General features: G+C 44.6%; 1 protein-coding gene across 15 annotated transcripts in view; it reads left to right on the top strand.

Annotated features, from left to right (window-relative positions):
- The first annotated feature begins 520 nt into the window (after positions 1 to 520).
- prom1a (prominin 1a) overlaps positions 521 to 25055 on the top strand; it is a 239385-nt gene continuing 214850 nt past the window's right edge. For 3 of the 15 annotated variants that reach the window (XM_069925137.1, XM_069925135.1, XM_069925136.1), the window contains exon 1: positions 525 to 745. The gene's annotated coding sequence lies outside the window, so the exon portion shown is untranslated. The other 12 variants (XM_069925140.1, XM_069925138.1, XM_069925142.1 and 9 more) reach the window with 8 other exon arrangements.

Below are 25055 nucleotides of genomic sequence, written 5' to 3' on the forward strand. Positions count from 1 at the left end.
AGGAGTGTGGGTATGACAACGGCTCTGTATACGCTTATCTTTGTGAGGTTTTTCAGTTGGTTGTTTTTCCAGACTCTTTTGTGTAGTCTTCCAAAGGCGCTATTTGCCTTGGCGAGTCTGTTGTCTACCTCATTGTCGATCCTTGCATCTGATGAAATGGTGCAGCCGAGCTGTATGTATCACCTTATTAAAGCCTGCATTTAACCTTCACTCTGCTTTGTATGGTTGATGTTGGTCTCAGGTTCTTCATTGGCTCTGAAGGTCTGGAGCCATGTGAAAGCTGTGATGTTTCTTTTTAATGTAATAAAGAAACTTGGGTTCTTTAAAACAACTATATTTAATTAGTTAAAGCAGAACTCACTCAGGATCCTGTGGTGGCATCCATCCTGAATCCAACTGAGCTGCCACAAACTAGTCTCCACCTCCCTCTAGTGGTCAGGAGGATCACTAGCACGCTATCTGAAAGACTTGATACAAATGGCAAAAAAAATCTTGTCAGCCGTTCCCTCAATACCACTGGGACCCTCGTGGCTCGTTGTACGCGTGACGTCATCCGCAGGCGGAGGGGTCTGGGGAAGGTGCGCGCGGATCGGATTGGAGCTGGCGACTCGGACCGCGTGGCGCAGATTGGAAGTGGCTGCAAGTGGGGTTGGAGACGGACAGGTGGAGCGCGGACTGGCTGGCGAGTATCAGCCGCGGCACCTTCTGCGCTGCTCGTGGAATTCCCAAGAGTTTTGGGAGAATTGTAAGTAAAGGAGGGGAAGGGTTGTGTGGGAAGGGGGGAAGGGTTGTGTGGGAAGGGGGGGCGGGTTGTGTGGGAAGGGGGGCTTGTGTGGGAAGAGGGGCTTGTGTGGGAAGGGGGGGAGGGTTGTGTGGGAGGGAGGGGAGGGTTGTGTGGGAAGGGGGGCTTGTGTGGGAAGGGGGGCGGGTTGTGTGGGAAAGGGGGGCGGGTTGTGTGGGAAGGGGGGGTGGGTTGTGTGGGAGGGAGGGGAGGGTTGTGTGGGAGGGAGGGGAGGGTTGTGTGGGAAGGGGGGCGGGCTGTGTGGGAAGGGGGGCGGGCTGTGTGGGAAGGGGGGCGGGCTGTGTGGGAAGGGGGGGGCTGTGTGGGAAGGGGGGGGCTGTGTGGGAAGGGGGGGGCTGTGTGGGAAGGGGGGGGCTGTGTGGGAAGGGGGGGCTGTGTGGGAAGGGGGGGGCTGTGTGGGAAGGGGGGGCTGTGTGGGAAGGGGGGGCTGTGTGGGAAGGGGGGGCTGTGTGGGAAGGGGGGGCTGTGTGGGAAGGGGGGGGCTGTGTGGGAAGGGGGGGGCTGTGTGGGAAGGGGGGGGCTGTGTGGGAAGGGGGGGGCTGTGTGGGAAGGGGGGGGCTGTGTGGGAAGGGGGGGGGCTGTGTGGGAAGGGGGGGCTGTGTGGGAGGGGGGGGCTGTGTGGGAAGGGGGGGGCTGTGTGGGAAGGGGGGGGGCTGTGTGGGAAGGGGGGGGGCTGTGTGGGAAGGGGGGGGGCTGTGTGGGAAGGGGGGGGGGGCTGTGTGGGAAGGGGGGGGGGCTGTGTGGGAAGGGGGGGGGGCTGTGTGGGAAGGGGGGGGGCTGTGTGGGAAGGGGGGGGGCTGTGTGGGAAGGGGGGGGCTGTGTGGGAAGGGGGGGGCTGTGTGGGAAGGGGGGGGGCTGTGTGGGAAGGGGGGGCGGGCTGTGTGGGAAGGAGGGGCGGGTTGTGTGGGAAGTGAGAGTTGAGAAGTAATTTTGAGGGGTCTCGGAGCGCCTGCCGGCTACACCAGCGTCTGCTGTGCGCCGATGTTAGCAAGCGGAAAAACAAAGTCCGCTGAATAGAAGAGGAATCTCTGGAGATGGGGAAACCCGTCGAAAGCTCGAGTCCGTGCTCTTGCCGCTCCGCTGTCAGCATTCCAATTTATTTGCGAACCTGAATCAAAGGCGACTGTGTTTGCAGTTAAAAAATGTGCATTTGAAATTTAAACACCTCGCGTCGTGTTCACGCTAGAAATTCTCGTCTGCAACACAGTGCTGGGAAAGTCAACTTTGGGCACATCTATCGGGCAAAATCCTCCCCGCCTCACTGGTTACACGATTCACCGCAGTTAGTACGTGTCGGACGGAATCGACAAACCAGAACTGGTTCATTTGGCTCAGCTAGCACGTGTTCTGGTTTATTCCACCGCATTCATTAACCTCATCCTTCCAATCACTCCCGATGTGGATGTAGCCTTAAATTAATCCAGGCACTTTACCTCAGCCGCTCTGTGCGGCGAAGAGTTCCATTTTTTCACCACTCTGGGGTAAAGACATTCCTTATAAATTCCAAGTATTGCACATCTATCAGGAATAATTTTGAAGGACACGGTATAGAGAAAAACGGGTAATGTTTCCGATTAAGCTTTTTAATGATTTTAGAAATCAACAATTTTTTTGTTGGCTGAGGAAGACGAGGTCTGCAGACAACAGAGGGGGATTAGATGAGACTAGAGGAGTGATTGTCTTGTTAATTTCATCTAACCTACCTGAGAATATATAAATAATAGAGGAATGAAGGCGGGTGTGGGTTGGGAGTAAAATAAAACACTTAGAACTCGAAAGTAAATGTTGGAAAGAAAAGCAATTTTAATCCGTGATTAAAAAGTTAGTTTCCTGCAAATGACTTTTCATCAGATTTATGCTATACACAAATGTGCTGGAAAAACAGCAGGGGAGGGGATATTGATGCTTTCTTATTGGAGACTGCTGAGACAGAATACCAAGTGCCATTCCTTCAATTGGTAGTGGCCTCTATTTGGAAGAATACAAGGCAATGGACAGACACATCAGTGTGGCATTAGTGTTTGGAATGATGTATCTGGTGGTGGTAATTGCAGTGGATAATGTGTGGGAAGCAGAAGCTGATGGGTGGAGGATGAGGGGAACCCTGTTGTTGTGACTCGGGGTGGGGGGGGGGGGAGAAGGGCCTGTGTGCAGGAAATGGAGGAGATGCAGGTGAATGTTGATGACATTGGGGTGAAGAATTTAAATTTGAGTTTGGGGTGTCTCTTGAGAAAGCTGGGGTATGGTGACATCCAACTATATTTGATGAGGCAGCAATTCATTTCTAAATCTTTCAGTTGAGACAACCACAATGTGCGCACGAAGTAACTAAATGTGTTTGTTGGGAACGCTGTAGAATCACTTCTGACTTGCAAGGGTTATTGTGAACTTTCTTGCACATCACTTGAATTCAACATCCCACTGCCTCCTCTGACATCCATCTTTGTCAGTGGAATTATCAATAAAAATCATCTGACCTTGTAGAAAGAGGGTTCTGACCTGACTAATCATGTATGTTTGTGTAATTGTTGAATCTGTGTAATAGTTGACCCCCCCCACCCTTTTTTGGCTCAAAAATTGTGTGTTTTTGTATGACCCATGTAAAAGTCAACACCCCACTTTTTTGGCCCAGGCCACCTGCCCATTTGAGCTTCTGACACTCCAGCAGCCCGCCCATCCGAGCTCCTAATGCCCTGAATGTGGTCTTGCCACCTGGTCCTGCTGCCTGAGCTCCCAACACTTCGAATGACGTAGGAACTTACCATGGTCAACAGTATGAGCTGTATAAAAATTGAATTCCCCAAATTTGATGATTTGTGTTGTCCTTGGGCTGGGAATGATGAACCATTGTAATTGTCTTCCTTTGTGTGAGGTATGGCTCCAATCATTGGTGGGATTTCCTTTGTATAGCCATTAAATTTTACCAGGAGTCCTTGATGCTACTCTTGATCAAATGCTGCTATTATTTCAATGGCAGTAACATGGATAACTTTTCTTGCTCAGATGAGAGAGTGAATAAGTGGAACCAAGTGGTTCAGGTAAAATACAAATTGAGCATCAATTTGCAGGTTACTGATGACTACCAACTGCTTGATAGCATTGTTAATGCCAGCTTCCATTATCTTGATTGAGAATAGATAGGGTGCCAGCTCATTAGCCAGATTTGATTTCCACTTTGTTGTATTGGTGCCAGTGCTGTAACTTGTGGGACAGCTTGGCTGCAGACATGGCAAGTTCTGGACAGCAGATGTAATTTTCACTACTTTTATTGCATCTTGCTATACAAGCCAATCCTTGTTGAGTGAGTTGAAATGCCTAAAGAGCTGTCTAACGTTTCTGCAATCCCACTGCTTGGTTAATTGCAATGCACACTTCTATTTATTTCCTTTGTTTTACTGCAGATAATGTTTGTATTGCTGTACAAACAGTTTTAACTTTCTTTTAGGAGCAGGTCCTCACACTTTATCTTGTCCTGGTGAATTTCCTTTTCAATCAAGCTTACTCCCCCAACAGCTGTTAGAAGCAAATCAGTTTGTATGCATATGATTTACAGTTTGTACCCAGATAACAAACACCCACCTTATGTACACTCTTGTGAGCAAACTCATAAAATATTAAGTTAATAAGTTTGTATGTACATTTGCTTTAGAGCAGGGGTCAGCAAAATGGACTATATTGACCCCTGGGGTTGATAAGTGTCTAGGCTATAGAGAAATTAATCATTGATACTATTTATTTATTTATTTTATATCCTTGGGGGTCTATGAGAGATCAAGGATTCCACAAAGAGGTTGATGATTTAAAAAGTTTGCTGACCCCTGCTTTAGAGTTACTGCTCTTTCGACATTTAGTAATTTTTAAAAATCCATCGTGTATTTTTGATGCCATTCTTTACAATACTGTGGGAGTTTGGTTACCATATCAAATTATATTTGTATTTTCCAATTTACATTTATAAAAATGGAACCCATTCATTAACCCAATTCAGCCTTTGTTGAAGAACCCTTCCAGGTGTTTTTGTAGAGATGTTATACTTTAATTCCAGACCCCCAGAGGTCTGGAAGGCTGGCGGCAAAACTCTGCATGTCAAACTGCATGAGTTTTTCAAGCTTTGTTGGGACCAAGGAAAACTGCCTCAGGACCTTTGTGATGCCATCATCACCCTGTACAAAAACAAAGGCGAGAAATCAGACTGCTCAAACTACAGGGGAATCACGCTGCTCTCCATTGCAGGCAAAATCTTCGCTAGGATTCTCCTAAATAGAATAATACCTAGTGTCTCCGAGAATATTCTCCCAGAATCACAGTGCGGCTTTCGCGCAAAGAGAGGAACTACTGACATGGTCTTTGCCCTCAGACAGCTCCAAGAAAAGTGCAGAGAACAATACAAAGGACTCTACATCACCTTTGTTGACCTCACCAAAGCCTTCGACACTGTGAGCAGGAAAGGGCTTTGGCAAATACTAGAGCGCATCGGATGCCCCCCAAAGTTCCTCAACATGATTATCCAATTGCACGAAAACCAACAAAGTCGGGTCAGATACAGCAATGAGCTCTCTGAACCCTTCTCCATTAACAATGGCGTGAAGCAAGGCTGTGTTCTCGCACCAACCCTCTTTTCAATCTTCTTCAGCATGATGCTGAACCAAGCCATGAAAGACCTCAACAATGAAGATGCTGTTTACATCCGGTACCGAACGGATGGCAGTCTCTTCAATCTGAGGCGCCTGCAAGCTCACACCAAGACACAAGAGCAACTTGACCGTGAACTACTCTTTGCAGACTATGCCGCTTTAGTTGCCCATTCAGAGCCAGCTCTTCAGTGCTTGACGTCCTGTTTTGCGGAAACTGCCAAAATATTTGGCCTGGAAGTCAGCCTGAAGAAAACGGAGGTCCTCCATCAGCCAGCTCCCCACCATGCCTACCAGCTCCCCCACATCTCCATCGGGCACACAAAACTCAAAACGGTCAACCAGTTTACCTATCTCGGCTGCACCATTTCATCAGATGCAAGGATCGACAACGAGATAGACAACAGACTCTCCAAGGCAAATAGCGCCTTTGGAAGACTACACAAAAGAGTCTGGAAAAACAACCAACTGAAAAACCTCACAAAGATAAGCGTATACAGACCTGTTGTCATACCCACACTCCTGTTCGGCTCCGAATCATGGGTCCTCTACCGGCATCACCTACGCCTCCTAGAACGCTTCCACCAGCGTTGTCTCCGCTCCATCCTCAAAATTCATTGGAGCAACTTCATCCCTAACATCGAAGTACTCGAGATGGCAGAGGCCAACAGCATCGAGTCCACGCTGCTGAAGATCCAGCTGCGCTGGGTGGGTCACGTCTCCAGAATGGAGGACCATCGCCTTCCCAAGATCGTGTTATATGGCAAGCTCTCCACTGGCCACCGTGACAGAGGTGCACCAAAGAAGAGGTACAAGGACTGCCTAAAGAAATCTCTTGGTGCCTGCCACATTGACCACTGCCAGTGGGCTGATATCGCCTCAAACCGTGCATCTTGGCGCCTCACAGTTCGGCGGGCAGCAACCTCCTTTGAAGAAGACCGCAGAGCCCACCTCACTGACAAAAGACAGGAGGAAAAACCCAACACCCAACCAACCAATTTTCCCCTGCAACCGTGTCTGCCTGTCCCGCATCGGACTTGTCAGCTACAATCGAGCCTGCAGCTGACGTGGACTCTTACCCCCTCCGTAAATCTTCGTCCGCGAAGCCAAGCCAAAGTATACTTTAATTGGTGGAGGTTGATGTTGCTCACTGAGTAAATTGGCAATTTGGTGCATGATGATTGTTGTCAACTGTTGGAATCTTGGGGTTAAAACATTATGAAAGAAATGATTAATTAATAAGTTTATATTTACTGCATGGTTCAGGGGAAAAGAGGAATGTGATTAAGTGGCAATCACAGCATGGAGCAAAGTTGGCTGAGCAAAGTTGTCTGCTCCCAAATACAGGGAGAGGAAATGCATAAAACAATTTAGGAGGAATGCTCAAACTGAAGGAGGTGGTGGGTAGCACAGGAGACACAGGCCAGACCAGAACAAAGAATGGCCTGCAAGAAACAAAGGGAATGGAAAACCAGTCTAGGAGGAAGATTAAGGCATGAGGAGGTGTTAAAGAGAACAGCAGAAATTGGCCAGACAGGAACAGAATGGTGATTAGAAATATCTGGGGATGAATTAATTTCTGATCAAAACAACAGGATAGTATGGCCTGGAGGATTAAGATGGGAGCGCTACACCCCAGATATCTGCAAAACAGGAGATGACTTGTGATAACCCTTATGCAAAAAGATCTAGCAAAGGAAGACAACTTTTGTTCTGTATGATAAGGTTGATCTATATAAACAGCCAACTGGACAATAGGAGTCAGTCTTGGGGAATAGCTCACTGTGCAGGTGACCTATGAACTAACGATTGACCCAGAGCTCTGTTAAGTTTTATTTTTGTGCTGTGTAATAAATTGACTGTTGAACCGAATACCTTCTCCTATCACTTCATTCAAAGAACACGCTGGACTCAGACCACACATAGACTAAATTAAGAGTAAGGTAAAGCCAGAGTCCGACACAACATCACCTCCAAATTTGTCTGCTCATGCATTGAGAACAATTTATTTTTTGTCTTCCTTCTGTACTTTTGGGTCCATCGGGCACACAAAACTCAAAACGGTCAACCAGTTTACCTATCTCGGCTGCACCATTTCATCAGATGCAAGGATCGACAATGAGATAGACAATAGACTCGCCAAGGCAAATAGCACCTTTGGAAGACTACACAAAAGAGTCTGGAAAAACAACCAACTGAAAAACCTCACAAAGATAAGCGTATACAGAGCCGTTGTCATACCCACACTCCTGTTCGGCTCCGAATCATGGGTCCTCTACCGGCACCACCTACGGCTCCTAGAACGCTTCCACCAGCGTTGTCTCCGCTCCATCCTCAACATCCATTGGAGCGCTTTCATCCCTAACGTCGAAGTACTCGAGATGGCAGAGGTCGACAGCATCGAGTCCACGCTGCTGAAGATCCAGCTGCGCTGGATGGGTCACGTCTCCAGAATGGAGGACCATCGCCTTCCCAAGATCGTGTTATATGGCAAGCTCTCCACTGGCCACCATGACAGAGGTGCACCAAAGAAAAGATACAAGGACTGCCTAAAGAAATCTCTTGGTGCCTGCCACATTGACCATCGCCAGTGGGCTGATAACACCTCAAACCGTGCATCTTGGCGCCTCACAGTTTGGCGGGCAGCAACCTCCTTTGAAGAAGACCGCAGAGCCCACCTCACTGACAAAAGGCAAAGGAGGAAAAACCCAACCCCAACCAACCAATTTTCCCCTGCAACCGCTGCAACCGTGTCTGCCTGTCCCACATCGGACTTGTCAGCCACAAACGAGCCTGCAGCTGACGTGGACTTTTTACCCCCTCCATAAATCTTCGTCCGCGAAGCCAAGCCAAAGAAGACTTTGGGTTTAAGGCTGGTTTGATCTCTTTTTCTTTCTTTTGCAGAACCTTTTGCATCCGAAAGTGAAGATGCCATTTAATGTCCAGTATTCTGTGCTTTTACCTTGGTCTCATCAGTTTTTTTAAACTAAGGCATCTTCTTGGTTTGTACTGTTTTTACGCATATATCACGCGTTATATGCGTATTTTACAAACTAGGCACCTCCCCGCGCGTTACATGCATGTGTGTGTTGTACAACAATATTTTCACATGTTGAAAGAACATGCACAATTAATAGTGAATGTAGGAAAGTTGAACTGGCAATCTACAGCAGATATGGGAATATAACAGCGGCTGTGGCAAAGACATGGCAGCAATTTATGGCAAGCATAGGAATGTTATAGAGAGCATGAGAATGTAATAGTGGCAATGAACGTGCACAATTTAGGGCGGGCATAGGAAATTTTGATCTTGGGAATATCTCTTCATACAGATGCCACGGTATTTCTATAAACAGGACATTCTGGCTAGGGAACTGCACCTTATCAATGTTAATTGCCCAGATTCCTCCCTGAGGGAGGAGATTAACATATCAAGTGCCTCTGATTTGAGGCAACATTAGAATTAAAATCCTGTTTGACTCTGAAGTCTATCTTTGATCTCTTTAATTGATTCCTCTCCAAACCTTGGGTGATTGACACCTCTGGGGGAAGTTGACTGGGTTTTAATTGCGGGAGATTAACTGGCAGACACTGGTATGTGCTTTGTCTCATGTTCTATTTAAATGCAAATTAATTTTGTCATTCCAAATTTAGAATACTACACCTGCGTGGTATATTGGTATGAATGTTATATGAAAATATATTTATACAATTTATAATTTTCTGTGTGTTATATGTGTATACGTGATATGATTGAAAACACGGTACACTGGTTGGGCAAGAAGTTGGATGTGTTGGCAACTGACACTTGTGTGTTCTTATTTTTTTGAATATTTATTAGATCATGATGCATATATTGGAACATACAATTAATGAATAAAAAACAATTCAAAAAACATGATATTTTCAATAAACTAACCCCCTACAAAACCGCCACCCACCCAACCCCATCCCCCACTAGCCTACCCGAAAGAAAAGAAAAAGAAATCAACCATGACAACTCTGGAAGTAGGACTTCTATATCCAACCGATTAAAAATTGGGCCAAATTAAAAATTCTCTAAAACTTTAAATAAAAACTCCACTTTACTCTATCAAAGGCCTCTTCTGCATCCAATCAAATAACCGTTGGTAGGTTGGATCCCTCCCGAGAAGTGTTAATCAAAGAAATCAACTCCACAATATTATTTGTCGAATGACGATTTTTGATAAAACCCGCCTGATCTAAATGAATTAAATCTGGTAAATATTTAGCCAATCTATTAATTAAAACCTTCATTACAACTTTATAATCAACATTCAGTAATGAAATTGGTCTATAAGACCCAGCTTTTAATAGGTCCTTATCTTTCTTAAGAATAACTAATAATTGATTGAGAAAGAGAGTCTGGAAAAGAATGAATCTCTGTCGCCTGTTTCAATACTTCCATCAATAATGGAATTAATAAGTTCTGAAATATTTTATAAAATTCAGAAGTAAAGCCACTTGTGTGTTCTTCACACAAGGGATTTGGGGAGTATTGAGTGGGACAGGATATTTTCAGGTGAGGGTGTAAATAAAAAATGGAGGATATTCAAAAAAGAAATTTTGAGGGTACAGAGTAGTTATGTCCCAGTGAGGATCTAAGGAAAGGCTGGAAGTCATAGGGAGGCTTGGTTTTCAAGGAATATTGGAAATTTGGTTAAGAGAAAAAGGGAGGTGTACAAAAGGTATAAAGAACAGGGAGCTGACAATTTGAAGGAGGACTACAAGGAGTGTAGAAGGAATCTTAAGAAAGAAATTAGGCCAAAAAAAGGCACGAAGAGGCTTTGGCAGACAGAGTAAAAATATAAGTACATTAAAAGTAAAAGATTAGTGAGGGATAAAATTGGACCCCTTGTAGATAGCGAGGGTAGGCTGAGTGAGAAGTCAGAGGAAATGGGGGAAATTTTGAATGATTTCTTTGCCTTGGTATTCACTGGGAAAAAAATATTGAACCAGTTGAGGTAAAGAAAAATAGTGGGGAGGTAATGAAAGGGTCCAAATTTAAACCTGGGAATTATAGGCCCGTGAGTCTGACGTCTGTGGTGGGTAAGCTGATGGAAAGTGTTCTGAGGGATGGTATTTACAAATATTTGGAGGTACAGAGATTGATAGGGAGTAATCAGCATGGTTTTGTCAGGGGTAGATCATGCTTGACAAACCTGATTGAGTTTTTCGAGGGGGTTACAAAAAAGGTTGATGAAGGGAAAGCTGTGGATGTTGTCTATTTAGACTTTAGTAAAGCTTTTGACAAAGTTCCCCACAGGAGGTTAGGAAAAAAGGTGGAGGCATTAGGTATAAATAAGGAGGTAGTGGAATGGATTCAGCAATGGTTAGATGGGAGGTGTCAGAGAGTAGTGGTAGAAAATTGTTTGTCCAATTGGAGGCCGGTGACTAGTGGAGTTCCTCAGGGATCGGTCCTCGGTCCACTATTGTTTGTTATATATATTAACGATCTGGAAGTAGGGGTGGAGAATTGGATAAGCAAGTTTGTCGATGATACAAAGATTGGTGGTGTTGTGGATAGTGAGGAAGATTACCGTAGATTAAAAGGTGATTTAGGAAGGCTGGAAGTGTGGGCTGAGAAATGGCTGATGGAATTTAATACAGATAAGTATGAGGTGTTACATTTTGGAAAGGCAAATCTATATAGGTCATGTGCATTAAATGGTAGGCTATTGAGATGTGCAGAGCAACAAAGGGATTTAGGAGTGATGGTAAATAGTACCCTCAAGGCTGATACTCGGGTAGATGGTGTGGTGAAGAAGGCATTTGGAATGTTGGCCTTCATAAATCGGAGTATTGAATTCAAGAGTAGGGAGGTTATGATGAAATTGTACAAGGCAATAGTGAGGCCAAATTTGGAGTACTGTGTACAGTTTTAGTCACCAAATTATAGGAAAGATATAAACAAAATAGAGAGAGTGCAGAGACGGTTCACGAGAATGTTGACAGGATTTCAAGGTTTGAGTTACAGGGAAAGGTTGTGCAGATTGGAGCTTTTTTCTCCGGAGCGTAGAAGATTGAGAGGGGACTTGATAGAGGTGTTTTAAGATTTTAAAAGGGACAGACAGAGTAAATGTGGATGGGCTTTTTCAATTAAGAGTGGGGGAGATTCAAACTAGAGGACATGGTTTAAGATTGAAGGGGGAAAATTATAAGGGGAACATGAGGGGAAATTTCTTTACGCAAAGGGTGGTAGGGATGTGTAATGAGCTTCCGACAGACATGGTCGAGGCGGGATCATTGGTTACATTTAAGTAAAGACTGGATAGTTACATGGATAGGAGAGGACTGGAGGGGCATGGACCGGGTGCTGGTCAGTGGAACTAGGAGGGTGGGGATTTGTTACGGCAAGGACTAGTAGGGCCGAACTGGCCTGTTCTGTGCTGTATGTGGTTATATGGTTATTGCAATGCATAGGCATGGATGTTGAAAACAAATTGGCTAATCCACTGAAGGTAGCGAGATTTATAGGATGTGATTAGTTGGGAAATCTCCTCAGTTCATGGAGAAACTAGATGATTAATTTTCTTTCATTGATAGATGCGTGCACTTTTTTTTCCAGGAATGCTTGTTAAGTACAGCCAATCTCAGTGGGGGGGGGGCAGCATGCTGCCCCTCTACCCCCTGTAGGGGACCACTGCACATTTAAATAAAAGGTTTGTTTTCTTTTCACCTCAAGTAACAAAAATATTTTTTATTTTTCTGCATTCTGTTAGAGAGATGTATGGACTTGATTGCTTCACAGGGAAAGGGGCCCATAAAATTTGAGCAGAGGGGAGCCATATCTGAAAAAATGTTGAGAAATGTTTAGTGTCTTTTTTTTTTACAAATTTTCATTTGAAAACAATTAATAATGACTCTACTATCTGCACGTTGCAGTGATAACATTCTCTGTAGAAATGTTTAAATTTTAAGACTGTTTTAGGGATGGGAAACAAGTTGTGTGAGGTAAATAATTGAGTTGATGTGCTTCAGGGCTTGACGTTGAGATCACTGCTGCTTTTGTAAAACAATTTAAAAAAAAAACTCGAATCTGAAACTCCATGCTGTCAGATTTGTGGATAATAGAGCTGTGCAGGGTAGTGGAATTGGAGGAGGCAGCACTAGTTATAAAAAAAAATGAGTTGAACAAGACGTGTGTAAATGTGTTGAACAATGGCAATTGAAATTTAATGCAGTGAAGTCTTGCACCTGACAAAGAAAAATGAATAGTTTAGTTTGAGCTGTAAAAAGACTCATTTGGTGTTGTCTGAAATGGCAATACTAAATGTAATTTTTTTGTGAATGGCTCTGATTGTAGTTTTTGGGTTGCCAAAAAATGTGACATGAAAGACCAGAATTGAAATTGAAGAGCGAGCACATTGAATTGATGTTCCTACCTTTTATTTTTGGAGGAGGGGGGGAAACTAATTTTTTTCTGCCATAAAGCATGGTTGAGAAAAAGTTATAAAGAATGAAACATGTTAAATAAAGCCACTTTCAGGTGCATTCTCTGCCAAGAATAAGCCTGCAGAAGCAGATTCAGACCTGTGGAATGGTCGTTCAGGTGGCAGTGCTAAAAGCTCAGCACTGGCCACCTGAAAGGGACAGCTGCACGTGAGGCGCCTCGGAGCGCACTCTGGCTCCTGTCCCTTTGGACGGCTGTCGCGGGATGCCGGCGCTGGGGCGGCCCTGCTTGACGTCCCGCGCAGCCAGTCTGCCCTGACGTCCCGCGCCAAGGGGCAGTAGGGAGGGGGGCCAGCTGATTGTCATCACCTTAGCAGCCGCTTTCAGGCGGCTGCATTCAGGTGCCTAGGGGGACAGTGCTCCAGGCAATTATCCCTCTCGGAGAAGAGTTGGAAAGTGCGCCTCAGAGGCACCTCCTGCTCTTTCAGGTGCCTCCTGACAGCCGCATCTTTCTTTCTTTGGCTTGGCTTCGCAGACGAAGATTTATAGAGGGGTATGTCCACATCTGCTGCAGGCTCGTTGGTGACTGACAAGTCAGATGCGGGACAGGCAGGCACGGTTGCAAGGGAAAATTGGTTGGTTGGGGTTGGGTGTGGGGTTTTTCCTCCTTTGTCTTTTGTCAGTGAAGTGGGCTCTGCTGTTTTCTTCAAAGGAGGTTGCTGCCTGTCGAACTGTGAGGCACCAAGATGCATGGTTGGAGGCGATATCAGCCCACTGGCGGTGGTCAATGTGGCAGGCACCAAGAGATTTCTTTAAGCCGCAGAGGGGTAGAATATATGGCTTTACGTCGGGATATTTTGGCCACCTGAAAGTGCCTTAAGTTGCATTCTACATTAAAAGTTCTGCATGAGGCATAGAGTAAAAATAAATTCAAAGGGTTTCTATAGGTACATTAAAAGTAAAAGATTAGTGAGGGATAAAATTGGACCCCTTGTAGATAGCGAGGGTAGGCTGAGTGAGAAGTCAGAGGAAATGGGGGAAATTTTGAATGATTTCTTTGCCTTGGTATTCACTAGGGAAAAAAATATTGAACCAGTTGAGGTAAAGAAAAATAGTGGGGAGGTCATGAAGCATATAAGGATAACCGAGGAGGTAGTGATGGCTGTGTTGAAAAAGATAAAGGTGGATAAATATCCAGGACCGGACAAAATATTCCCAAGGACACTCAGGGAAGCTTGTGGACAGATAGTGGGGCCATTAACAGAGATATTTAGGATGTCACTGGTCACGGGGGTAGTGCCAAATGATTGGAGGGTGGCTCATGTGGTTCCGTTGTTTAAGAAAGGGTCCAAATTTAAACCTGGGAATTATAGGCCCGTGAGTCTGACGTCTGTGGTGGGTAAGTTGATGGAAAGTGTTCTGAGGGATGGTATTTACAAATATTTGGAGGTACAGGGATTGATAGGGAGTAATCAGCATGGTTTTGTCAGGGGTAGATCATGCTTGACAAACCTGATTGAGTTTTTCGAGGGGGTTACAAAAAAGGTTGATGAAGGGAAAGCTGTGGATGTTGTCTATTTAGACTTTAGTAAAGCTTTTGACAAAGTTCCCCACAGGAGGTTAGGAAAAAAGGTGGAGGCATAAGGTATAAATAAGGAGGTAGTGAAATGGATTCAGCAATGGTTAGATGGGAGGTGTCAGAGAGTAGTGGTAGAAAATTGTTTGTCCAATTGGAGGCCGGTGACTAGTGGAGTTCCTCAGGGATCGGCCCTTGGTCCACTATTGTTTGTTATATATATTAACGATCTGGAAGTAGGGGTGGAGAATTGGATAAGCAAGTTTGTGGATGATACAAAGATTGGTGATGTTGTGGACAGTGAGGAAGATTACCGTAGATTAAAAGGTGATTTAGGAAGGCTGGAAGTGTGGGCTGAGAAATGGCTGATGGAATTTAATACAGATAAGTATGAGGTGTTACATTTTGGAAAGGCAAATCTATATAGGTCATGTGCATTAAATGGTAGGCTATTGAGATGTACAGAGCAACAAAGGGATTTAGGAGTGATGGTAAATAGTACCCTCAAGGCTGATACTCAGGTAGATGGTGTGGTGAAGAAGGCATTTGGAATGTTGGCCTTCATAAATCGGAGTATTGAATTCAAGAGTAGGGAGGTTATGATGAAATTGTACAAGGCAATGGTGAGGCCAAATTTGGAGTACTGTGTACAGTTTTGGTCATCAAATTATAGGAAAGATATAAACAAAATAGAGAGAGTGCAGAGAAGGTTCACGAGAATGTTGACAGGATTTCAAGGTTTGAGTTACAGGGTAAGGTTGTGCAGACTAGGGCTTTTTTCTCTGGAGCGTAGAAGATTGAGGGGGGACTTGATAGAGGTGTTTAAGATTTTAAAAGGGACAGACAGAGTAAATATGGATGGGCTTTTTCAATTAAGAGTGGGGGAGATTCAAACTAGAGGGCATGGTTTAAGATTGAAGGGGGAAAATTATAAGGGGAACATGAGGGGAAATTTCTTTACGCAAAGGGTGGTAGGGATGTGGAATGAGATTCCGGCAGACGTAGTTGAGGCGGGATCATTGGTTACATTTAAGGATAGACTGGATAGTTACATGGAGTGGAGAGGACTGGAGGGGTATGGACCAGGTGCTGGTCGGTGGGGCTAGGAGGGTGGGAATTTGTTACGGCATGGACTAGTAGGGCCGAACTGGCCTGTTCTGTGCTGTAAGTGGTTATATGGTTAAGAACTGGAAATGACCTGTATTCACGGTTATAATCTCTGGATTTTGAAGAAATGATTGAATGCTGAAGTGGTTTGGAGAGGGATTTTATGAATTCTGGGTTGTTTCATGGCTGACTTCATTTCTAATTATTGTGCCAAAAGAAGTAAAATAACTGAACATTCTATTGACATTCATCATGATCTCTCAGACTTGAGTGTTTGTTTTCTGATCAGTCTTTGAATGATGATGTATGTGTAACTTTAAGTGTGCCCCAAGCTGAGATTTAGGAATGTAAAGTGGCTCCTTTCTCGGTTGTATATTCAATGATTTTTAAATTGAGTGAAAGTAAGTAGATGTTTTGTTGACTGTCAAGAAATAAGTGGAAATCTCAAGTGAAACTCTGCTCTCCATGGAAAGTGTCAAATTTAATAATGTTTACACTATACACTACTGATTGGAATTGGCCCAAGCCCCATTGTTCTCCAGACTACCAGGTGATGTGATTTGAACAATGAGGTTTCTATTTTTTTGGAAATGTAAAATTGAACAATATTCATTTCTCATTTCATGTTAAAAAATGTTTACAATTATTATCTTGGAATTAAAATTGAATTTAAAACAAAATAAATTACTGCAATAAACCCCTGTGTGTACCCAGACCAATATCCAAGAAAGCGTGCACATGAAACTGAATTTGTCTGCTGCAATTGAACAGAATTGTTAAAAGTCTTGTTCAGATTTAACTTTTTTTCCAAATTGGAACAAAGAAGATTAAATTGACAACTCTTCTTCAGCAAAACTTTATAACAAATTTAAAGAAAATAAAAGTTCATGCTTGTGGCATTGAACCCTGTGGTTTGCAAACAGACAAATTAATCTTTTCACGAGCAGGCTTAATAGCTTGATGGATTGCCAACGTGAATTTGCTGATCAGTTATAACCATATAACCATTTACGGAGCGGAAACAGGCCATGTTGGCCTTTCGAGTCCGCACCGGTTCACTGATTTTGTGCACCCTCTTCAGGCATTGGTCGGTAGATCTTCATTCAATAATGATGGGCGAATTCATGTGACTCATTTTCATTGTTTATAGGCCAAGTGCTATTTGGCCCAATCAGCTTGAGCTGCCACTTTGTGGGAGCATACCAAAACATTCCTCTCCACTCTCAACCTCAACTACTTCAAACATTTATTTTCTTGTGGGAATGGCATCTGACTTCTATCAGTCCTTGCATTTTTTTTTGTTGAAATGCTGCAAGAGAACATTAAACACTCACATTTATCACCAATTCTCTAACCAGAGAACGTGGTTTTCCTCTAGTAGATCAAAATCATTATAATTTGCACATCCCTTGTGATTTGTCTTGGCCATCTCTGCTTCTGGGGATAATTTGTGTTTGTATTTATGATTAGTTTCTCATTAGTGATATATTGGCAAATCCCTTATTGCATGTTTGGATGTTACTGTATGCATTGATTAGAGCTGTAAACAAAATGTGATTCATGATGATTTGTCGTGTACACGTGCACCAAAATTCTTGCTTTCAGCTGAACTCAAAAAAATGTCAACAGTATGTATAATTGAATTAAAATAGACAAAATAAACACAAAAGGTAATAAGTATTCAGTTATCCTAGTACAAAAAAAGTTACAATAGTATAGAGTCAGGCACAGTCCGTGATCAGTGTTCCAAGAGGGGCTCAAGTCCCTGATCACTGGATCAAGGACCCAATTATCTCAAAGTCCTGAAGCACATGAGCTAGACCAAATTTGGCCTAATACTAGATTTTTACGGCAATATTGCAGGTTTTCTGTGTAAAAAGAATATAAGACGGTTCCTAAGGATGCAAAAAAAGTTGTCAGATGAATAGCTGAACCAAACAAAGCTGGCGTAATGCTGGGTTATATGTCATTTTACACAACAAGCCGGCAATCTGGGAGGAAAGAGCCAGGACGTGTAACACAACAGCGTCGGCATCTAGTGCCACATATAACATACCATATTTGACGGTATGTTAGACACTTTTTTTCCCTCAAAAAAAATGGCTGGTGGCAGGCTGTCAGGAGACTCTCCCGGCGGCCTGCTATCAGCCCCTGCACTGGTCATTGTGTTGAGAAAGTGTCAAGTTCGAAAGAGATGAGCCTGGACGCAAGGGTTTGCAATCAAATTTTACTTTTATTAACAAATAACAATTAATAGAAGAGAATGGGAAAATCATAGTGGGAATAAAACATACACAAGCACAATTTATAGAAGAGCGTGGGAAAATATGTGCACAATTTAATAAAACATGCACAATTTATAAGAGTAGGAAAATCTACTGCAAGTGTTAATCTATAGCAATGGTTTTCAAACTTTTTCTTTCCACTCATATACCCCTTAAGTAATCCCTATCCCATGGGTGCTCAATAAGGGATTGCTTAAGGTGGTTTTTGAGTGGGAAAAAATTGTTGAGAACCACTGCTCTATAACTAATTGTTCCTGAAATATTTTGCTTGAAAAATTGTCATTAGCCCATTTCCTCTCGAGTTATGAAACTGCACATAATGAGTCAATTAGATATGATTAAAACAGTGGTTTTAAAACTTTTTCTTTCCACTCACCACTTTAAGTAATCTCTTACTAATCACTTCTAACTATCGTTGGAGGCTGGTGACAGATTAAAAAAATATAACATTGGGGGTTTTCAGGCTGTTCAAAATGAGGACAAACCCACAGACCAGCTTGCTCACAGCACAAGGTGTCTAGAAACAACTGGGGACAGATGAGAGTGGGGCAGTGGGATCACAATGCAACTCCCTAACACTAATCTCCTATCCCTTAATACCTGAAGGTCTGTCAGTGACTGTCTTGAATACATTCAATAACTGAGCATTCGCAATCTCCTTCTGTTGAGTTCCAGATTCATTACCCTTTGAAACATACTTTTTATCTTATTCATGAATGATCAAGCCCTTTTTTTTGAAAGACCAAGTCACCTTACTTCTAAACCATGAATTATGTACTTATGAATTAAATCATCTCTCATTCTCCTCCCAGCAACACATCAGTAGGGACTTTCAAGCTGCTCTGTAAAATTGGGTTAACTGGGCAATTTGACTGGTTGGTGCCCCACTCACAAGGCAGCTTGAAAGGATCTGACCCAGTCAGCGGGCTCCAAAATCAACAGGGTCCCTGCCCTACCTCGGAGGTAGTCAGGGAACCCAGTTAAACTTACCTAGGTCTCGTCCACTGGCGGCTTGAAAATAAAAATGGCTGACCCAGTTACTCCTCTGACGTCAGCGCTTGTGCTGTGACATCACATGGAAACCCCGGCTGAAGTGTCTGCCATGATTGGGGGTAGAGAGAGAGGTCACTGCCATGAGGGGGGGAGGGGGCCATAATTGAGGGGAGTGAGGTCGCTGACATGGGGGGAGTGGTCATTGTTGCGGGAGTAGGGGCAGAGGGAGCGGGCTGCCACAGGGGGGAGAGGGGTCGGGGGATGACTGACGGCCATGTTGGAGCCTTTTACATAGAGGGTGTAGTGTTTTTAAAAAAAGCTGCAAATATCCTGAAACAAAGTGGCTGTGTAAAAGGCACCTTAGACTTTGAATTTAAACATTTTCACAGAGAATTTTATCAGTGGAAATTTATCACTGCAATGAGCCGATACTAGAGTCATTATTAATTTAGTTAAAAAGAAACTGTTCTTAAACCGAGAGGACCTGGTTTTTGGCCTTCTTTACCTACTGCCTGAAGGTGGCAGTGAGAAGAGGTTGTGACTAGGATGTTGGTGGTCTTTTATGATGGTTGCCTTCTTGATGCAGTGTCTCACATTGAGGCATTTAATGGATGGGAAATCAGAAGCTGTGGTGGATGTGGCTATATTTGCTAACGTGGGTTCCCAGATATTTGAATTCCCAAATCAGGATATGATTTAGGCTAACTCTAATCCAGTAGCACTAACTTGTACTGTGATGAAATGTTTCAAGAGGCTGGTCATGGCCAGAATTAACATGTACTTAAGTAAAGATCTGGATCCACTGCAATTCACCTATTGTCACAATCACGCTACAGCAGATGCAAAATTGGTGGCTATCCATTTAGCTCTGGATCACCTTGTAAACAGCAATTCATATATACGGCTGCTCTTCATAGACTACCACTTGGCCTTCAATACCATTATTCCCCCAGTGATGGTCAAGAAGCTACACACTCTTGGCCTCTGTACCCCACTCTTGACTTTCTCATCAGAAGACCACAGTCAGTACGAATAGAAAGCAATGTCTACTCCTCACTGATTATCAACGTAGGCGCACCCCAAGGATGTGTGCTTAACCCACTGCTGTACATGTTATACATCCATGACTGTGTGATCAGGCACAATTCCAGTACCATCTATGTTTGCCAATGACACCACAGTTGTTGGCAGAATCACAAACTATAATGAGGAAGGTACAGGAGGGAGATAGATCAACTCGTTGAATGGTGTAATGACACCGACCTTGTGCTCAACGTCAGCAAAACCAAGGAGATGATTGTGGACTTCAGGAGCAAGTCAGGGGAACTTGACCCAGTCCTCATCAAGGAGTCTGAAGAAGAGAGAGTCAAGAACTTCAAATTCCTGGGTGTTAACATCTCCGAGGATCTGTCCTGGAGCTTCCACATTGATGCAATCTCAAAGAAGACTCGCCAGCATCTATTCTTTGAGAGGTGTCTGAAACAGTTCAGTATGTCACCGAAGACTCTTGTAAACTTCTACAAGTGTACCATGGAGAGCATTCTGGCTGGTTGCATCACTGCCTGTTATGGAGGCGCCAACTCTCAGGACAAGAATAAACTCCAGAGGGTTGTTAACTCAGCCTGTGACATCACAAATACCAGACTTCACTCCATCAAGGACATCTACATGAGGAGGTGTCTTAAAAAAGCAGCCTCAATCCTCAAAGACCCTCACTAACCAGGCCATTCCCTCTTCACTCTGCTACCATCAAGGAAAAGGTTCAGGAGCCTCAAGATGAGCACTCAACCGCACAAGGACAGCTTCTTCCCCGCTGCCATCGAATTTCTGAATAATCAGTGAACCAAAGACACTGTCTGACGTGCACTATTATTGTTTTTTTAATAGTAATGTTGTAAGATGGTTATATTTGCACCATGATGCTTCTGCAAACACTGAATTTCTTGACCATAAATTCTGATTCTGATGTAATAAGTTCAGCATGGCAATGGCTCTCAACCTTTTTCTTTCCACTCACACACCGCTTTAAGTATTCCCTATGCCATAGGTGCTCTGTAATTAGTAAGGGATTGCTTAAGGTGGTATGTGGGTGGAAAGAAAATGTTTGAAAACCACTGTTTTAATCGTACCTGATTGACTTCTAATGTGCACTATTTCATAACTCCATAGGAAATGGGTCAATGACAATTTTTCTCAAGCAAAATATTTCAGTAACAATTGGGTCTAGAGCAGTGATTCTCAACCTTTCCTTCCAACACACAAACCACCTTAAGCAATTCCTTACTAATCACAGAACACCGATGGCGTAGGAAATATTTAAAGTAGTATATGAGTGGAAAGAAAAAGGTTGAGAACCACTGATCTATGGAAAGAGTTAATTTTTTTTTGAGAGTGTTCATTAGAATACTAGAAATCGGGGCTGGTTAAATGAGACGAATGACGATCCTCAAGAAAATGTGAGGAGCCAAGGAAAGGACCTTGGCATTGGCAGGACAGCCCCCAACCATTAATTGGAAGAGATGGTATGAATGCCCACAAAACTACAATGAAGGGGAGGATTAGAGTAACTTAAGTGTTTTTCTCGTTGGACATTAACTTCAGGTTTATAAGCATCATACTTGGTGAAATGGTGCTTTGATGTCAAGTTGTTGCTTGCCTTTGAAATTGGCATCACTGGCAAAGACCTCGCATTGCTCAGTAACCACTGAGAAACCATAGAATGTGAATTGAAACTGGAACAGGTGATAACAAAACAGAATCCTTGAGTCTTGTCTTGGAGGTTTAAGCGGGAATAAAATTCAGTGTTCAAATTTATTGTCAGAATACATGCATGACATCGCATACAATCCTGAGATTCTTGCAGCCAGGCTGAATTTCTACTTATTGGTAACTGAAAACGGAACGAGAAAGATAACTAGGTTACAAAGAGACCTGTAAAACAAAAAAAAAAATAGAGTAATAAATAATGTACAAGGTAAGAGTCATTGAATGAGTGTTGTTTGGGAGTCTGATAGTGGAGGAGTAGCAACTGTTCCGGAACCTGGTGGTATAAGTCTTGTGACACCAATACCTTAGAAAAGTGGCAGATTAATTATGAGGGTGAGTTGGCTGAAGCCTTGGGGCCCAGAATGTAAAGGGGGCCCAGAATGTAAAGGGGGCCCAGAATGTAAAGGGGGCCCAGAATGTAAAGGGGGCCCAGAATGTAAAGGGGGCCCAGAATGTAAAGGGGGCCCAGAATGTAAAGGGGGCCCAGAATGTAAAGGGGGCCCAGAATGTAAAGGGGGCCCAGAATGTAAAGGGGGCCCAGAATGTAAAGGGGGCCCAGAATGTAAAGGGGGCCCAGAATGTAAAGGGGGCCCAGAATGTAAAGGGGGCCCAGAATGTAAAGGGGGCCCAGAATGTAAAGGGGGCCCAGAATGTAAAGGGGGCCCAGAATGTAAAGGGGGCCCAGAATGTAAAGGGGGCCCAGAATGTAAAGGGGGCCCAGAATGTAAAGGGGGCCCAGAATGTAAAGGGGGCCCAGAATGTAAAGGGGGCCCAGAATGTAAAGGGGGCCCAGAATGTAAAGGGGGCCCAGAATGTAAAGGGGGCCCAGAATGTAAAGGGGGCCCAGAATGTAAAGGGGGCCCAGAATGTAAAGGGGGCCCAGAATGTAAAGGGGGCCCAGAATGTAAAGGGGGCCCAGAATGTAAAGGGGGCCCAGAATGTAAAGGGGGCCCAGAATGTAAAGGGGGCCCAGAATGTAAAGGGGGCCCAGAATGTAAAGGGGGCCCAGAATGTAAAGGGGGCCCAGAATGTAAAGGGGGCCCAGAATGTAAAGGGGGCCCAGAATGTAAAGGGGGCCCAGAATGTAAAGGGGGCCCAGAATGTAAAGGGGGCCCAGAATGTAAAGGGGGCCCAGAATGTAAAGGGGGCCCAGAATGTAAAGGGGGCCCAGAATGTAAAGGGGGCCCAGAATGTAAAGGGGGCCCAGAATGTAAAGGGGGCCCAGAATGTAAAGGGGGCCCAGAATGTAAAGGGGGCCCAGAATGTAAAGGGGGCCCAGAATGTAAAGGGGGCCCAGAATGTAAAGGGGGCCCAGAATGTAAAGGGGGCCCAGAATGTAAAGGGGGCCCAGAATGTAAAGGGGGCCCAGAATGTAAAGGGGGCCCAGAATGTAAAGGGGGCCCAGAATGTAAAGGGGGCCCAGAATGTAAAGGGGGCCCAGAATGTAAAGGGGGCCCAGAATGTAAAGGGGGCCCAGAATGTAAAGGGGGCCCAGAATGTAAAGGGGGCCCAGAATGTAAAGGGGGCCCAGAATGTAAAGGGGGCCCAGAATGTAAAGGGGGCCCAGAATGTAAAGGGGGCCCAGAATGTAAAGGGGGCCCAGAATGTAAAGGGGGCCCAGAATGTAAAGGGGGCCCAGAATGTAAAGGGGGCCCAGAATGTAAAGGGGGCCCAGAATGTAAAGGGGGCCCAGAATGTAAAGGGGGCCCAGAATGTAAAGGGGGCCCAGAATGTAAAGGGGGCCCAGAATGTAAAGGGGGCCCAGAATGTAAAGGGGGCCCAGAATGTAAAGGGGGCCCAGAATGTAAAGGGGGCCCAGAATGTAAAGGGGGCCCAGAATGTAAAGGGGGCCCAGAATGTAAAGGGGGCCCAGAATGTAAAGGGGGCCCAGAATGTAAAGGGGGCCCAGAATGTAAAGGGGGCCCAGAATGTAAAGGGGGCCCAGAATGTAAAGGGGGCCCAGAATGTAAAGGGGGCCCAGAATGTAAAGGGGGCCCAGAATGTAAAGGGGGCCCAGAATGTAAAGGGGGCCCAGAATGTAAAGGGGGCCCAGAATGTAAAGGGGGCCCAGAATGTAAAGGGGGCCCAGAATGTAAAGGGGGCCCAGAATGTAAAGGGGGCCCAGAATGTAAAGGGGGCCCAGAATGTAAAGGGGGCCCAGAATGTAAAGGGGGCCCAGAATGTAAAGGGGGCCCAGAATGTAAAGGGGGCCCAGAATGTAAAGGGGGCCCAGAATGTAAAGGGGGCCCAGAATGTAAAGGGGGCCCAGAATGTAAAGGGGGCCCAGAATGTAAAGGGGGCCCAGAATGTAAAGGGGGCCCAGAATGTAAAGGGGGCCCAGAATGTAAAGGGGGCCCAGAATGTAAAGGGGGCCCAGAATGTAAAGGGGGCCCAGAATGTAAAGGGGGCCCAGAATGTAAAGGGGGCCCAGAATGTAAAGGGGGCCCAGAATGTAAAGGGGGCCCAGAATGTAAAGGGGGCCCAGAATGTAAAGGGGGCCCAGAATGTAAAGGGGGCCCAGAATGTAAAGGGGGCCCAGAATGTAAAGGGGGCCCAGAATGTAAAGGGGCCTGTCCAACCACTGCTCCACCAATGTAACCATGTGTCAGTATCGTGACAAGTGAGGATATGATGTGTGTCCGTGATAGGTCACTAGTTAGGTGAACTCCAAGAAACTTGGTGCTCGCTACAATCTCCTCAGTTATTGATGTGTAGTGGAGGGTGGTCTTCTCTGGTCCTCCTGAAGTTCACTATCATCTCTTGTAGTCTTTTCTACATTGAGACTCGTTATTCTTGCACCACATTGCAAGATTTTCCATCTCTTCTCTGTAGTGTGACTCTTCATTGTTGTTGATGAGGCCAACTACTGTTGTGTCATCTGGAAACTGGATGACTCTGCTGAAGCTGGATCTGGCAATGCAGTTGTGGGTCAGTAGTGTGAACAGGAGTGGGCTGAGCACACAGCCCCGAGGTGTGCCTTTGCTCAGTGTACCAATGCTCGACGTTCTGTTACAGACCTGGACAGACTAAGTACTGGCTCATTTTAATGATAAATGAACTTAACTTGCTGAATATTAAAAAAATTAGAGTAGCAGAATATCCAAAGTTCAGTTGTTGATGTTTGAAGACTTTTTCTCTGGTAAGTGATGAGATGAAGGAATTGAGGTAGAATTGAGGATGATTGGACCTGGAGATTGTGTTGAAATGTGGGAGCATTGACAATGCCATGTTGCTTCTGGAAAGAAAGGATATGTGAGTAGAAAGTTCAGGATGTACATTAAAGATGTGATTAATAAGGATCCTTGATGATTGGGTTAGAGGGAGTTGCATTATAACCACTGATATGGAAAGAATTTTCTATTGAAAATATGTAATGAAGAATGGAATAATTGTTGACAAAATCTGCATGGAGGCAAGCTTAATTTGGCGAGGGGAGTCTACAGTTCCCTTCAATACTTTGGTCCATCCAATTGCTGCCAATC

The sequence above is a fragment of the Narcine bancroftii genome, chromosome 3 (genome assembly GCF_036971445.1).
Source record: "Narcine bancroftii isolate sNarBan1 chromosome 3, sNarBan1.hap1, whole genome shotgun sequence".
Lineage (NCBI taxonomy): Eukaryota > Metazoa > Chordata > Chondrichthyes > Torpediniformes > Narcinidae > Narcine > Narcine bancroftii.